The sequence below is a fragment of the Manis pentadactyla genome, chromosome 1, assembly GCF_030020395.1.
Source record: "Manis pentadactyla isolate mManPen7 chromosome 1, mManPen7.hap1, whole genome shotgun sequence".
NCBI lineage: Eukaryota > Metazoa > Chordata > Mammalia > Pholidota > Manidae > Manis > Manis pentadactyla.
This window is the reverse complement of record NC_080019.1, coordinates 213437609-213456379: the sequence shown is the minus strand read 5'-3', so window position 1 is coordinate 213456379 and position 18771 is coordinate 213437609.

The window sequence follows — 18771 nt, the reverse complement described above, 5'->3', positions numbered from 1 at the left end:
TGTTCTCATGAATAAGTTAAATACACTTCCAAATATTTAATTTATACTTTCAAGTATGTCTTGACTTTTGTTCACACTCTACATACCTCCTACTTTTATTTCTCACTTTATATTCCATATATTCCCTTTTTCCAGTCAAGAAGTTTTATCATTTTCTTTTCTGGCTTATATACTTAAAAGTATAGTGAATATACTTTTTCGAACCTGGCATGCTGCTGGGCAACAGATTCCACTATAGCTCCCTAACCCCACTGAGAATCACTGCTTTATGACTCTACTTCATAAATCATTTTTCTACTTGTAAAAAATATAAATAGTAGCCTACTCCTTATCCAAATTATGAGATATTCTAGTTAGTTGGATCCAAATTAGCTATCTATTATTCTCTCCCAGATTCCCTGCCATACTCTACTATTTCTGAACAAACATCAATTGTGCCAAAGTCTTGAGTAGTGTCGATCTAAACTGAAATGGTTCCAACTTCCTTAATATCATCACCAACTGTCTTATTAATTAATTAATGATACTGTGAATAATAAAGTGCTAGTGTTGTTAAACCAGGCAAAAGCAAGCAGGCAACAGCAGCAATTACTCCAGCTTACCAGAGTATCTGTCAACTAGCTGGAAGGCGAAGGGGAATGTTCTCCACCAGGGATTAGAACAAAGTAAGCAGGAAAGTTAAAACGTAATTCATCCCAGTTGGGGCAATGTCCCTGACTGAATTCCTTGGAGGTGAGATGCTCCCCAGGTTGCTAATGTGGACTTTGTTCATGTGAAGCCAAGGTCTCCGCCTACTGGTGATCTCATGAGGGAAACACTGGCTCCTCTTGTGTTTGTTTAAAACTTCTTTCTGAATTAGGGAATAACTATAATTCATTGGACAGGCCCCACAATGAATAGGTCTCATAGTCTGCTCTGTCAGCTTTATGATGCTTGAAAATATAGGTAGAACAAGAAGAGTGAGTATTTGGGATAAAATCGAGTGAGTAATAAGAGAACAAGGCCATCCCTGCTGAAAAGAGCTTTTACTCAAGAGTATTGAACGGCAGACTTATTTTTTCCTGCCTTTAGTCCAGTGAACACTGTCTGAGAAGACAGTCATTGCTTGAAATGATTGATGTTATGTTAGAAGTTGTCACTATTACCGCAAGTATGATCTGGATTACTTTGTTTGCTCAGCTGAACTTGGACCTGTGCCTCTTGCCTTAAACCAAGCAAAATGAGAGGTGCACAGATCATAGGATCCATCAGCTGCCGGATGGGGCCCACACTCAGGCCTCCCCCATCCTCCACTCATCAATCTCCATTGTCCTGGCAACAAGATAACGTCTGGGACAGTCATGGCATCCTGCAGCTGTACAGAACAGCAGTGCTTTCTGAGGACGCCAGCATACTGTCATTAAAGGTCTTTTTCATTCAAGGAATGGAGTGAGGAAGGAATAGGGAATGTAGCTGGCACTTTTTAGTATCTATTTGCTGAAAGCCACAATGCTGTATGTATCTTTACATATATCACTATCCTCTTTAAACCTTGCAATCATTCTGTGACATCAGTATGATTTTTCCATTTTACAGGTAAAGAAACTGAGGTTCAGAGATGGTAAATAATTTGTCAAAGAAGGTCCTGTTCCTACTAATTGGACTCTAATCTCCAGGAACACAAGCATCTTGCCAGTTTTTACCATCCTGTTCTGTCCTCAGTTTCTAGCCTGTTACCTGGCAGGCACTCAGTATTTGTTGAGTGATTAATAGATTGATAAGTAAATAAACAAATGAAGTGCCAAAACAAGCACTTGCACCCAAGACTGATCCCATGACGGATCCTTGTGACTGACTGAGTAAAGCAAAAACAACACACACTACATAATTATCATACATTGTGGGGGGAAGGGAAATAGAATTCATTAGGAGTTGACCCCATTTGCTGAACCCTTTGAGTTTTACACCTTTTCGATGTGAAGAACAAGCACATGACTTGTCAGTTTTTGTTTTTTATCTTTTGAGTTGTTTGTATATGATATGGTACTGTGGCTTCTGTGAGACATCTGGGGAGAAGAGTTGAACTAATGTTGTAAGTAAAACGTTTAAATTAAAACTACAAATATCTCCTCAACTTATAATTAAATGTACCATATGGTTCTATTTTACTGAGAGTCGGGGCCTAATTTAATGTTTCCGTTCTTCAGCAACAATTTTATTGGCTTGTTTTCAATCATTTTTATGTCAAGAAAGCAATTACAACAAGGCAATATTTTGAGATTATTAGACAGAAACAATCTCTTACCTGGTGATAAAAATATTGTTTTTGGTCTGGCTATGTCATTATTTAAGCATCTGAGAATAAAAAAAGAATTGTTGCTTAGCTTACAATTGTTATGTAATTGTAAGAAAAGTTCACACTTTTTTTCCCTAAGTTTCATCATCCTACTTCCTATTTAATTTGAATGCAATCTGAGACAAAATGCTGATTTTTGCAAATTCTAACAGATACGGTTGGACATTATTTGGGGTGTCTTAAAAATGTCTAGCAAGCAAGTTACAAATACAAGACCAACTTTATCACCTGAAAAAGTTTGTATCTTCTTGTCAGCTTTCTTACACAAGGAAAGTGGGATGTGCAGAGTGTTGATTAACATTTTTTTAAATGCTGTTTAAAAGAAGCAATTTCTATCTGCCTTGTTCTAGGTCTGTAGGTATAGTCAGTCAGTCAATAACTGCAGTCGACTTAACAATTCTAATCCACTTGATTAACAAATAATAATAAGTTACAGTTTGTAATCTTCCCCACCAACTATATTTATGTACAGCTGTCCCTCAGAGATTAGTCACCGACTATGTAGGTCCGTGTCAATATGCTTTATTACCTAAGCTCAACAGTTACTCATTTTTAAATGTTTGTTAGGCTCTCTCTGTTCCAAGCACTGTTATAGCTCTTGTATCAAAGAAGTGAGTGACATGATCACCACCCTTCAGAAACATATAATTTAAGGTAGATGCATTCAAGGAAAGTCTAATAACCCCAAAAGAAAGATTGTGAATGAGGGACAAAATGACTGTCTTGTCAGATCCAGTAAGAAGTTGTTGTCCACAGAAAATGATTCATTTACAGAAGATACTTGAACATCTAAATAAAAACTAGAATTTAGAGTGGTTAAATAATTTGTCTTATACCCACATTGCAGAACTCTATGCAGATGTGTGGGCAAAAAAATGAAATGGACCCAAATTCAGGTACTGACATGGGATAGTCACCAAGACATACTAAGTTGAAAAGGCAAGTTATATTCATCCGACAAATACTTAAAGATTGCTTCCTGTGCACCAAGTTCTCTTCTAACTTTTGTATATATCCAAAAGCCAACAAAGTCCCTGCTCTCAATGAACTTACATTCTGCTATAATCCAATTTATCTAAAAAAATTAATTAAATAAAAACATAAAAAGATCTTTATATATACAAGTAAATCTATTCATGGAACTAAGTAGTAAGAGCCCTGGAAGGCTACACATCATACAGCCAAGTGGTTGCCCCTAGAGAGTAAAGTGGGGATCTGGTACTGGAACCTTTGATAACATAGTTTCTATATTGATGTGTTGTTTAAACACTTTAAAGTAAGAATGTATTCATGCCTTACTTATGCTTGAAAATAGACTGTAAAGAGAAAAGTAAATAGAAAAGAAAAAAGTAGAATAGAAATAGAAAATAGTAAAAAAGTAGAAATAGAAAATAGTAAAAAAGTAGAAATAAAAAAAATAGAAATAGAAAAAAGTAAATAGAAATAGAAAAAGTAAATAGAAAAAGAAAAAAGACTGCAAAGAGAAAAAGAAATAAATGAAGAGGCATTTCGTAGATAGGACACAATTTGCACAAAAGTTAAGATGGAAATACCGCTAGCAACTTGACCACATTTGTAAGGAGTATGTCCTGAGACTGACCAAGCCCCAGATTTGCCAACAGAGTGAAGTTTCTCCTACATGGATACATAAAGAGTCACATCTGTTATCAGCAATGTGTCACATCATATAACTAGTTTGTTGTCATTTCAGTTTACATTGGTTTATATCTCACTTGATGAAAGGAAGGGAGGGAAGGAGGGAGGAAGAAGGGGAAAGAATGAGGGAGAGAAGGAAGGAGGGAGGGAAACAGAGAAGAAGGAAGGAAGGAAGGAAAACTATCATCTTAAGAAGGTGACAACACAGGCATGAGAAGGGCCACCAGCACTGCTGAACTGAAACAGTGCTATTAGGCTGTTGACCAGTTTTGCTACTGGATAAATGATTGGCTTTGAACATTAGCCTTATAAGGGGTGATAAGAATAATTCAGATGTGTACCTCAACGAAATAACAAATTACTACATTATCTCAAATCAGCCAGGAATAATTCAAATTATAAATGTTGACTCTTCCAAGTCACATGTCCACTCACAAAAAGAAAGAAGAAGAAGAAAAAAAAGGCAGACATTGTCTGCAAAATGCATCAGTTCTGATTCTGACTGGCTTCTGAAAGGTTCTTGGAGGGCATGGCAATAGGGTAGAAGTTACAGTCAACAAAAAGCCCATTGCAAAAGAGAGTTAAAAAATGAAAAACCAGGCCGATCTTCCAAATGGCACTGGTAGCCCATGCCTTGTGTGAGAACACCATCGTGTCAGTGTTGGAAAGGAAAACCTCTGTATTTCTGGCTTCATTCCATTTCGACCTTTTGTTTCAGCATTATTGAAGAGAAGTGTAAGGTAAAAGATTAGATGGCAGTGATAAGCTTCTTGTGTACCTAATTAAATCCTTTCTAGTAGGCCGATAGTGAAGCTTGTTGCCAAGTGTGCAGGATAAAATGTCTTTCCACAGGGAGGTCTGTCTCAGGGCTCATTCCAAAGTGCTTTGAATGTGGGAACATGGAGCAGCCCTGGCAGAAAGTGGTATAGTTCATGAGGCCAGCCCCGGTCATACAGCACTATGATCTACTCAATGAGTAAAGTTCCAATTCACTGTGTGTGGGGAGACTGTGTATAAATATCCAAAATACAACATGTTCCTAATCATCTTGTGACAAAATAAAAGCATTTGAACATTTCATAGAAATCAGAGTTACATTTAGCCACCTTGCAAATTCACTCTTACAGGGGTCAAGGGCTTATGTTTATTTCCTCACTGAAAACTTCATAATAGATGCATTTAAAATTTTAGATAAATTTTGAGGGGATGCTTTTGAACTGTGGGATAAGGTTAACAGCATTTAAAAAATTAATTTGCAGTAGCATCCCACATACAGTATATGGACAACTGGAAAACTGAAAAGAAAGCATTTGAAAGGCATTTGGGGATATTGGAAAAATGGCAATAAATGGCAGCTTAAATACTTATTCAATGTATTACGAACAAACACTGAATTTTAAAACATTTTTTATTTCTTCATTTGGTTCTCTCTGTAGTCCAGAATACAAGGTAATTCTCTCCAGAATATAAAGTAATTCTTTACCAGTAATGCTTTATTGAATATGCAACTGTCTCCTAATATTTTTTATTCACATTATCAGCTCCAGCAATTTCAGTCCTTACTGGCCACATAAGTAGATGATATAATAGAATTGGAAGATCTGTTATATGCTTCATTAGCATGTGAAGTGCAGATGTATAGGTCCATGATCAAAACAACCTGGAAAACCACCATTGTGCACCACTGTGAAAGCCTAGAATAGTCCGTTAAAATACTTTTTGTGGCTCAATGAGCATTCTTCCAGATAAGATTTCAGATCATTTACATACAAACCCTCTTAACACAGCACGTTTTCTTCAAACCACAGGAAAGGTTACTCACCTTATACGTTTTCTTATAACAATACTTTTCCCACAAAAATCTCCACAGTAACTTTTCAAGTGGTTTGAATCTTTTTTGTTGGTGGTGTCCTAGTAGAGGATAAGTTTTATAGTTTGTGAAAAATAACAAGTTGATGAAATTATTAAAAGGTCTTTAAAATCTGATGGTATAAGACCTCAAGAAAAAAAATAAATCTCCTTAATATCATAAACTATCAAAAGCATACTACTGGTGAGAAAATGATGGTAAATTTTATTGAATATTTCCTTCTAAGATATGACAGAATATTAGTAGGAAATTTCATTTCATTTATTTAAAAAAGCAGAATATTAAGCAATAATTTTCTCTTCAGCTACTAAAACATCTCAACAGCAATGATGATAATATTGCTCTTAATGTAGAATTTTAAAGCACTTGATCTTTGTATCTATACAAGATAATATGCCCAATTAAGAACAAAGTGGCACAGAAAATGAAACCCATTACATTTCCTTGATTTCACTAGGTTATGGAGAGCAATAGTAAATATTTGATGCAAAGCATACAACAAATTCTATTTGATAAAAATTTCTAATGGACTAGTAGTAAATTAAACTAAGTATCTACATATTGACCAGGCTGAGAAATCAGACAATTTCCTCAAAATCTAGGGCTCTTGCTAAAATGACAATATACACTTTAAGCATTCACTGATTACAGTTGCCAGAGAATCTTTCACCCCTGCTATTTCAATTAGTCCATAAAAATAGATATAACTATACAAAGTAAAATAAAACAAGCATGACAGAAGCCTTGACAAATGACCTGTGTTGAGCTATTTCCTTTTCCTGTTTGGTCTAATGAGTTAATTTCATCACCAGAAAATAATTTTGTCAAGGGAAGCTTGTGCATAATTATGTTTAGGTATCAGATAGTTTCTCCTTTAGAGACACATATAGAATACTTAATAATATATTTCCATACTTAAAGTGGATTGGCATGTCAAAAGGGTAGGCTTGCTATACAATGACTTTTCAGGAGCATTTTGTAATGCCGTTTTTTCAATTAAAAAGGCTTGCTTTATAAGCATTTATTGTGTGTAAAAAGCATGCCATGATAATATGGGGAGAAGAAAGGAATAGCTATAAAGATTAATAAAACCTAGCCCTAGTCCCAACATAAATAATGTTTTAAAAATGATATAATTCTAAGAAGAACCACAGTGATTGCAAACTCAATTCTTTTCATGAACTGGAACTTCAAAATGTAAATGCAATTTCCTTAAGGCTGTGTGTATGCTTAAGAAATTGTAAAGAATCCTGCTAGTTCTGTAGCTTGTTAGCTAACTTTCTTTAAATGAAGACTTTGTGTAAGAAATGCATCTGTGCTCTTTAAGTCTCTGCAATGCTTCCCATGATGTATGAAGTGAAAGTATTAATACAAAAGCAGTTATGATTGATTGATTCAACACATATTTATTGAGCACCTACTGTGTTCCAGGAATATGGTATTCAGTTTTCAAATTAAGTCATTTGCAACCTGGAATCTTTCTACCACTAATTAACTGTTTGAAATTAAGAACAAATCAGCAAACACAGGATATCCAGTTGTTGCTAGTTTCATTTTCTCCAAATTAATGAATATTTGAATATAGCTAGATATCACTGAAATAAATTCTAGTTCTATGCTATTGCAAATTACATCATTTGATAAAGCAATCTTTGGGAGAGATGTGAATTAGATTAAGTTGAGAAATGCATCTGTTTGCAGTAGGAGGCTCAAGATTATTTGAATACATTATTGATATTGTTTCCGATCAAATAGTTGTGATGATTACATCAGGCAGTTGGAATTGTTCCAATTCTGTTATCTTATAAACATCACTGTATCCAAATCTAGTTACTCTGCAGTATTTTCTTTAATATACTATAATGTGCCTTTCTCTCTTTTCAACAGCTATGTTTTGTCCCAGTGTGAATATGATCTAAGAATCAATTTTATTAATCTAGTCTCTTTCCCATTTGAACTGCTTAATTAAATTATCATGAAGTATTCTGTTTTCCTATGAGAATAAGATCTATTTCTTGAGCCTTCCTCTTCAACATACTAAATCTTTGAAATAGTCACCTTTGTGTTATTTCCTAAACTGTATATTTTCCAAATCTGTTTTCTTTTCCTCAAGGAATTCCATAATGACCAATCCAATACTTCCTCTAGGTGAGGTCAAATTGGTAACAGTACCCTGAATATGATTTATTACCTATTTTGCTAGAAACAACTCCTTCCTTATCCAGTGTCACCTTATACTTCGTCCCATGCTTTGGAAGTTTCCCCACAATTTGGCTTTACATTACCGTTTTTGTTTTTGTCATATGCTGAATGTCCAATTGCATATCTTCCTCAAGCCTGTTTACACTGCATTATAAATATGCTTGTTTCTTCTAGGTCCAGTAGACAAATCATTCAAATCCATAGCTCCCCTGAGGCCACAGTTTCTCATTAACAAAGAATGACCTAAAGAAATTAGATAATGGTATAGAAAACAAGGCTTAGCTGCATTTCTGAAGGAACAATAGGATTTTATTTATTTGTTTCCATTTTTCCTTTTTTTTTTGGCCTCTCCAATTCTTTACTATCCATGAGCCTGTTTACCACTGGAAACTCCCAAGATCTTTTGCCCTAAGGTGGAAAGAACCAAAGATCTTTGAGAGCCCTCAAGAAAGGATTATACTATAGGACACAGACTAAGCTCAGAATGCTTTATTTGTAATATCTATAGCCATACCATGACCTATTGGTGCTCCACAAATTTGTGCCAGTGATTTGATTTGATCCCAAGGTTAGGAACAAATACCTGTCTGTATATTACCATTATTTCTGAGTTAATTCTGTATTCAAGGACTTAGAATCAAACTATTTGTTTTTACCATTTTCCAGCATACTTATTATACACTGTAAATTTGTAAAGTAAAATCATAAGTTTTGATGGACTTTTTTGGCTAGATTGGATATGGTAAGTGAAAAAGCAGTTCATGTCTATACAGATGAGAAATAATAATCATTTACATCCTCATTTACCTTATGTAGATTTTTGACATATTCTAAATGTATGCTATATATTGCAGGAGATTTAAAGCAGAATCTTTTACAAAAAAAGAAAAAATATTTATATTCAAAACATGGTAAGATCCTTTGTTTTATGCATATCAAAACTACACGTCTACTTAGAAGTTGTAAGTAAAGAGAAGTGACTCACAGGTTCATTCACTCACAAAACAGATATCAGAAGCATTTTAAATATTGCAGGTTAGCCCCAACATTTAATAGAAAATGGGATAAATAAAAGAATAAAGGTGCAGCATCCCATGGAGAAGCGTATCTTTACCCTCATGTATTTCATTAATTAATGCTACTTGATTTCATTAAACCATCGCAGTGCTTTCAAACGTTGGCATGCTTAAGAACCACCTGAGAGGCTTGTCAGTACAGATTCCTGAACCCACCCCCAGAAATTCAGAAGGTTTGGGTGGAGCCCCAAATCTGCACTTACCACAAACTCAGTGCTGATGCTGCTGGTCAGAGCACCGCAGGAAAAGTAACATAACAAAGTCTACAGACGTGCAAGATGTCGTAAGAAACACTTGCCTTGGTCATGCAGAACATGATGATTAGATGATTATTAATGAATAGCGGTTGCTTTTATCCAAGATACTATTCCTATGTAACTCAGAAGCAAGCAATAACCATTCATGAGTTATTATAAGAGCAAGAGCAAGAAATCCCCACAACAAAAAATAGCCCAGTTCTTGTTTTAGGTTTTGATGCTATTGAAATTAAGTTTTGCTGCGTACATGCTCTCACCATATATTATTAAGTACTTAATAACTGCAATAGTTATTTGACATGAAGCATGTCATAATGTTTTACATGTTGGCATAAACTAGAGAGAAGTAGAGGGTCAGATAATTTTGATTAAATTGTAGAGATAATGTAGTAAATGTGCTACTTTTTGGAATTTACCAATTCTATTCTTAAGGGAAAAGAAAGAAGAAAAGAAATCTGAGTATTAAACAGTTGTCCCTGGCATTTATTTCACATTTTTCCTGGAAAATGGTACCAATGGCAGTTTCCCCAATATTATGTTAGATCTTTGTTTTAACATTTGTGGGTAGGAGGAAAGAGTGTCACCTACTGAATAAGCAGAATGCTTACTCCAGCACTGTGTATACATTGTGGCTGCCCTGACTTAACCTTAGCATGTTAAGAAAAAATGGTGCAAATCTGTCCATAAGACATTAAGAACAAAATGCCCAGAAATAGTAGCTATTTAGATTTAGACCTCTAAACCAAAGGGCTCTAAGTTGTTAATTTGTTTAAATCATTGTGGAGTATTGTGCTATAATTACACAGGGATATTGGGATGCCCCATCTGTAGAATCCAAGGCCAGATGAGAAATGAAAATTACAACTATGTTCCCTTGAATCTGCAGAAGGAAAGTAGGAGAACGCACCATAACCAAAATAAATCCTGTTCTTTTTAAATCTAGAATTATAAAATCACCTCATCGAGAAATCTTCTGCATACGTGGATGTTTTATTGCCCTTGTCTAGCTTGGATTAACACATAGTCTACAGGCACACACCTGATCATCTACATTTGCTCTCTTACAACACTAAACTATGTTTTCTACCTTTATCTTGTATCTACCTACCACTTCAGCATTTTATTAAAAATAATAATAATAAAGAGAGAAATGTGGTATCCACACATAAATCAAGTATAAAAACCAAATGAGTATTCATATTTGAACTGACTGTTTAGAGTTCATAATGCATGAGCAAAACCGAAAGTTTCTGTGATGACTGCCCTTGTACTGTTCACTATGTAACTTATTCATTATGTAAGAATTTGTTCTCCATGTAAGAACTTGTTTGTTATGCCTCAGAAGATTGGAGACTGACGAAAATTAGGCTTGGGGTGGATTAATGATTGTGCATTGAGCATTGACTCCCCTATACAGAATTTTATTTTCGTTAACAACCATTTGATCAATAAATATGAGAGATGCCCTCACAAAAAAAAAAAAAAAAAAAGGACAGACTTCCAATGGTAAAATAAATAAGTAACCGGGATGTAATGTATAGCATAAGGAATATACTCAAGATATTGTAACAGCTTGGTAGGGTGATAGCTGGAACCTAGAATTATGTATATAAATGTTCTACCACTGTGTTGTACACTTGAAACTAATGTAATGTAATACTGTGCATCAACTACCCTTCAATAAAAAATAATTATTTAAAATAAAAATAAAAAAAAAAATAAAAGTCATTGGATTTATAAACTAAAAAAAAAAAAAAAAAAATCACCTCATCTCCCCAGCCAAGTGAGACTTTATAGTATTGTATTCAAATTCAAACCAATTCAATCTTTAAAATCCTCCATATCTACTTATAGTTCAGTTAATTAATGGAATTTAGTAAAAACAAGATTCTTTTTTTTATTAAGGTATCATTGATATATAATTTTATGAAGGTTTCACATGAGCAACATTGTGGTTACCACCATGAGCAACATTGTGGTTACCACATTCACCCTTATTATCAAGGCCCCCCACACACACACCGCCATTGCAGTCACTGTTCATCAGCGTAGTAAGATGCTATAGAGTCATTACTGGTCTTCTCCATGCCATACTGCCTTCCCCATGACTCCCCTACATTATGTGTGCTCATTGTAATGGCCCTTAATCCCCTTCTCCCTCCCTCCACACCTGACCTCCCTATCCCTCCCCTTTGGTAACCACTAGTCCCTTCATGGAGTCTATGAGTCTTCTGCTCTTTTGTTCCTTCAGTTTTGCTTTATTGTTATACTCCACAAATGAGTGAAATCATTTGGTACTTGTCCTTCTTCGCCTGGCTTATTTCACTGAACATAATACCCTGTAGCTCTATCTGTGTTGTTGGAAATGGTAGGATTTAAGTAAAAACAAGATTCTTTACCTTAAAATCTGATTCAGTATATATCAAAGGCAGTATAAGGTAGCTTTCAAGAGCACAGATTCTGGAAACATTGCATGGATTCCATTCCAAGATTGCAGTTTAAAAGCTATGTGGCCTTTACACACTTATTTGTACTTGAGTTTGTTAATCTGTGTAACTCGGATTGTAATCCTACAGAGTCATTATGAGGGAAAACTAGCTAATAAAGTAAGTGAAAGTACCTTGAATAAACACTCAATAAGTATAAGTTGTCACTATCATTTGATGGAAATCTCATAGGAGTTATATAGCCCTAAGGAAATCCCTAAGGGTAGAGAGCTAAATAAATAGCAGGATAACTGAGAGTCAAATTTAGGTATAAATTCAATTTTGAAAACAGAATACAAAATTTTAAAGCTTTTCTCCACATTACATACAAAGTTACTAACACTAAATTCAATAATCTTTCCATAAAAGCTTTGCAGATATGTTGTCAATTAAATTGTACAAGCTATGAATCATTTAATATGCTTATAGGGTCAAAAATTAATATGATTTAATTTAGAAACTGTTTGCCCCCAGACATTTCTTGCACAGGGAAGTTCTTTTCCTTTCAAACACTGAAATCAAACTGGATGACCTAAATAATGTTTTCTGAGCAAATTTTCATGTTTGCTTAGTTTATGGAGGTTTTTTTCTAAAATTATGCTATATAATATTATACTTTATTAAACTGATCAGAGTTCAGCTGAAAATTCATTAGGTAAATTATAGGAATTACTTCACTATTTTACAAGCAATCGTATCCAGAAACGTTTTAAGCTTCAATATAAATAACTGCTGGCTGCCGACAATCCAGGAGCTTTCCAAAAAGCAATATCAAGAGATAGCTATTACAGCAACTAAGATTTTTATTAGATTTCAGGCTATTTGTTATAATGGATAATGCAGCCTTACATGAGCCATTTTGCCTTCTGATTGGTTTATTCTTTGTTACCTGTAATTTAATTTAACGTAATTCAGCATAGATTTTGTTTACGTGTGTGTATTTGTGTGTCTATATCTAGAAACAATGAACAAATGAGAAATACAGTCTTCAGGTGGTCAGGAACATTTAGAAGACCTCTTCCAATCAAAAGTCACACACCAGAGGTAGCTCTAATAAATAGTATAATATGCCCAATTATCATGTAATTACCATTCAGAGTGTTAATGGTGGCCTTTGAAAAGGTAGGGTTCAACGAAAGTAGACTGTCTGGAAATACTGTAGAGATGCCCCATCCTTGTATAAACATGACATAAGAACCTAGAAAGGTTGGTATCGTCTAGCTATCTAAACTTCTTGCATAAAAGTTGATTATGACAGTTTATATTGCCTTATTCTAACCAGATGACTAAATTACCCCACCATTAGAAGATTGTTATGAACATGATGTCATGCAAGGCATGTTTGGAACATGTAAGTGGACAGAGAGCCAGGCCTTCACTGACCTTACAGGGAAGGTGGGATGGCCATTTATGTGTCTTTCTGCTATAAACATTTCAACATGTTCCCTCTGAGGCGTCATTTCTGACCTGGGAGGTAGGTTGCGGGGGATGAGATCTTTTAGCTCCATCCCCTATCTCTGACAGTTGCAAATACAGAATTTTACCAATCAGAATGGTTGTCCTTTAGCAACGGTTTATTATACACACAGTGTGCAACTATCTTAGATTTGGGTTCTTGGAGGAATTTTAATAACTGAATTTTTCATAATTAAATGCTTACTTACGGAACTGAACTGTCAGTGTGATAGGCAGTTTTAGTACTGAAAGCTGTAAGTCAACTTCGACATTTTAATTTGAGAAGAGAGGTTTGTCTATACCTTGTATTTTTTGAATTGGGTTAACTTAGTTCACTGACAGTATCTTTGAGTTTTATTCTATTCTTGATTTTATTTCAGATTTTAAGAGTTCTACTTTCTGAATGATGAATTGCTTCAACATTACTTGTGTTCTTCAGTAAGAGCATCATGTTTCCAAAGTATCTTAACTGATGGTTCTTTCAGGTATTTTATAACCTGAGACAGAAAGAGAGGTTAGATATAGATAAACATGTGTAGGTCAAGGTGATTATGGATCATAGGGATCATTCTGGGAGGATACTAATGAATGAAAGAAACTGAATACAAGAAATATTGTTCCTTCCCTACTACCCCTATCCTGAGTTTGTACAGACTGTTAGAAGCTACAGGTACTGGTACTGTTCCCTTTGGATCTATACAGTAATGATATCTTATGTCTATCTTATAATTTGAAGAATAGTTTTTCTTCATGGTCCTACTTGTTTTTAATAGTCATGTAATGAGGACAGTCAAAAGATTATTACTGTTTCTAATTTCTATAAAAAGAAACGAGTTAAGTGTGACTTGACTACATGACAGAACTGGGTCTTACACTGAAGTTTTCTGAATCTACCTCAGCAATCTTGATGCATCACATGTGAACTGGTGTTGATGTATCTTCACATCTTAGTACTTATGTTGTTGGTGAGCCAGCCATAAAACCAGTTTTATGTATTCATTAAAAAATAAATTATAATACCTTATTTCAATTCAGGATTCTCCTTTGTTTCTGAGTTGACTTGAAGATTTGCTGGTTTAATAAGATTACTTTTATGTACATTTTATCTACATTGGAGAGTTAACTATTTTGAAATGGCCACACAGACTCCAGTTAAGTCAGGTCATCTATACACACAAAATTATATTTACTCTTTTATGTATAGCTGGCCCTGACACTGTCATTTGCTGAGTGCATAGTTATTCAGCTGCAGGAAAATGAACACTAGTGATAAAAAATTCATCACTCTTTGGATGCCTTTACTTGTCAGATTAAAATTTGTTTAATCTAGAAGTGTTTATTTTTAATTAGGGTGTTCTGTATGTCTACTGGTGTACAGGTTTTTTTACTAAGGTCATGAGGAATAACAAAATGAAATGTCTAAAGCACTGTTTTTTTCTTTATTTCACATCATGTATTTCACTGTTCATGTACAATATTGGTCTCAGGTGTACAACATAGTCCTCACCTATGGCACTACCAGTCTGTTCTCTGTGTTTATAAATCCATTTCTATTAGTATTTGTTTTGTTTTCTTAGATTCCATATAGCAATGAAATTATATGGTATTTGTCTTTCTCTGTCACTTAGTGTAATATCCTCTAGATCCATCCATGTTATAGCAAATGGCAAGATTTCATTCTTTTCATGGCTGAATAATATTCCATTGTATATATACACAACATTGTTCTCCATCCATCTGTGAACACTTAGGTTTTCTCCATATCTTGGCTATTGTAACTAAAGTGTTAAACATGGAAGTTTATATATCTTTTCAAATTAGTGATTTTGTTTTCCTTGGGTTAATTCCAGATGTGGAATTACTGGCTCATATGGTATTTCTATTTTTACTTTTTTGAGAATCCTTCACACTGCTTTCTATGGTGGCTGCACCAATTCACATGCCCACCAAGAGTGTAGGAGGGTTCCCTTTTCTCCACATCCTCACCAACACTTGTTTCTTGTCTTTTGAATAGTGGCCATTCCGACTGGTGTGAGGTGATATCTCATTGTGGTTTTGGTTTGCATTTCCCTGATGATTAGCGATGTGGAGCATCTTTTCATGTGTCTTTTGGCCATGTCATATCTTCTTTGGAAAAATGTCTATTCAGATTCTCTGCCCTATTTTTAATTGGATTATTTGTTTTATTAGTGTTAAGTTGTATGAATTCTTCTAAAATTTTTGACTGTTAGCCCCTCATCTGATATATCATTTGCAAATATCTTCTCCCATTCAGTACATAGCCTTTTCATTTTGTTGATGGTGTCCTTTGTTATGCAGAAGCTTTAGTTTGATGTAGTCTCACCTATTTATTTTTGCTTTTGTTTCCCTTGCCTGGGGAGTAGAACACTATTAATTGTGCTAATTCCATTAACAGCCCAGAGAAGTCTTCATTATAACATATCAAAATGTTGTTTTTCTTCTATGAAATTGTTATAGCTAATACTTCATTTCTGGATGTTCTTAACCCTTTCCATATGATTATGAAGTCCCTTAAAAGATTTATTGCACAGGATAAACATCCCTGAACTCCACTGTTTAATTGAAACTTTTTGTTATTGTTTCAAACTTACAGTAAGAGCCTGTGTAATTTTCAGCTTACCCTTTTCCTACATTTCCTGACTGCCTTCCAATGAAAAACAGGGAAGTATTTTATTTAAAAATGTTAAAAGATAGTTAATATTCAGTCTTCTGGTGACTTGAAGTGCTCAGTTATATATAGCAAATTAGTTTATCTTTCAGAGACCAGGCTTCCTTATTTCTTCATGTTAGTTGGATCTGAATCTCATTCATCTTTATAATTGAAATTTTTTCTCTCCTTTTCCTTGGGCAAGCTCTTATGGAGAAAAAAACGAGGGCTATAGTTGCTAATCAAAGCCATATAAAGGCAGCCTTCAGTGTCACTATGCAGGCATCTTGTCCAAAATTGAGGATTGCTAACATACAGAAAGCCCAGGTTAATGGATGTGGACTCTCAGGGTTTGAATTCCTGCTCCATTACCATTTAGGTGACTTTGGGCTGGTTATTTTAAACTCTCTCTGCTTCTCTTTTCTCATACATAACACAGGTATGATAATAATATTTACTTCATATAAATGCTTCTAGAATAACATTGTTTTTTAGAAAACTAGTCACATAAAGTTCTTATGACAAACAGCTGGAATGTAGTAGGTGTTTTTTAATGTTAGCTAATATTATTACCATTGTCACTTTTCCACTGCTGAATTCTCTATATCTAATAGACTTTATTTTCTAAACCATCCATGATATGGCCTATTTTGGCACCTTTGGGAGTGCTGCCATCTTCTCAAATAGGAAGCAATTGAGAACAATTCAAAATAAATTAGACCTCTGAAGATTATGTCAACAACTTCACTGGAGACTCATTTTCAAAATGCCTCTAGGTTACTTCTAGTGTGCTGCTACCAAGAAAGGAGGTATTCTTTGAAAATCTATTTGTTTCATATTTTATTATTTTCTTTAAAAGTATCTATTCAAATATTAAGAAGAAATTTTGTTCAAACACATTAAATTCATCATCGGTTTAATGGGTCAAATCCATTACAAGATGGAATGTATTTAACTGCTGGAGTAGCATGAATTCCTCACCTGGGTTCTGGCAAGGCAGAGCAGCATAATGATTTGAGTGAAGGGGACAGCTTTGGGATCCTGCCTGGGTTCAGAACGTGGCTTTGCTGTTTTCCAACTGGGCAGTTTCCTCACCTGAAAAATAGAGATAATGATGGCAATTACCTATCTTTAGGATTATTATGAGGAGATGATGCAAGAAATGTGCTTAATACAGGGCCTGGAACACAGTGAATAGTTGTTAATATTTAGTGGCTATGGTTAAATTAAGGATGACTTATACGGTGCTGAATCTCAGTGAGGATTAAGAGTTCACAGTTAGTGGAACTTGACAATCAGTACATTGTCCTTTAGAAATGAGAGAGCATTACATCATTCCATCAGCAAATTCATTTGCAGATTAAAGACGAAAGATGTCCTAAGAATAGGGATGAGTGGCTCAAGGACTGCAGACATTCTAGTTTGACCTCAGTTAAAGTTTTTCACCTGTTCCATTGCACTGTTAACTTTATGTGATGAAACCTTAGCTGATTTATATCAGGCTGCCTTGGACTGCCATGTAGAGCCCAGATTAAGAGTGAACAATAATAGACAAAAACCAACTTGAGAACAAAAGAGGAGAGATATCTGTACTTCCAATGAAATTGCTTTCCAATTTTAAAAATCAGGGCACTTGTCCCAAAATTTTCTGTACTTTCTTTTCTATGATGTTTTTCTAGAAATTGCAAAAATCAAAATGTAACTGTCATATATAGATGGTTGGTAGAAGGCACCAAGATGCAGTAAGTAGACTTTGAGGAAATAAAAATGTGGGTTATCTACACTGCCTTTCATTTTTAAAAATGCAGGAAACAGAACTCTCCAGATACATGCTATCCGTTATAGTAGCAATTAAGCACCTGCACTTATTTATATTTAACCTTAAATCAATTACATTTTAACAAATGAAAATAAGTTTCTCAGTTGCATTTGCCACATTCCAAGTGCTCAATAGCTACATGTGGCTAGTGGCTACCAAATTGGAAAGTTCAGATGGACATTTCCATCATCACAGAAAGGTCTAATGGATGGTGCTTCTCTAGAGCATCTGAGGCATACTTACAGGTAGTTGACAGGGCTGCACTGTGGTCAGAGATATCTTAGAGAAGTGTTTTCACAAAATGCAAAAATGGCTCGCCTGGTTAATAAACAAAAGGATAGCCCTAATTCTTTAGAAAATGTAGTTAAATCCAAGCATTCATTATGCAATGAAGAGTCTATTCTTTGTAATATGAGGAAGATCTAGAAAAAGAAGAAAAAAAAAAGAACCTGCAGACTCTAAGGGGGGAATAAAAAGGCAAACATTAAACTAATTCTGGTGGAGGCTCACCTGATTTTCTAATTTATTTATAAGCATCTTTGAAGTGTTTTCAACTTTCAGAGTCACTACAGGGGCTTTCCCAATCAATATTTATGTTACTTACATTACACTTGGAAAACATGTAACACTTTCAAATTCCAATGGATATAGAAGATCATGTTGGCTCAAGACAGTCTTTCTGTAGAAAATGTCTATGTTGATATAACTCCACCATTCACCCTGATGAATTTTAAGCAGAAGGTACATTTTTATCTTAGATTTTATTTTGGCAGTAAAATGTCTAATGATTATTCAATTTGGTCTGAAGTATAAAATATCATTAGAAGTTGTGTGTAAGTGCTTTGAAATTCAATCTTAACTCTGCCTATTGCCCTTTACTGTGTATTGAACTAATTAACAGCCTTGAAGTCAGAAGAAAGAATTGGCACTTTGCTCTCACAATTCTG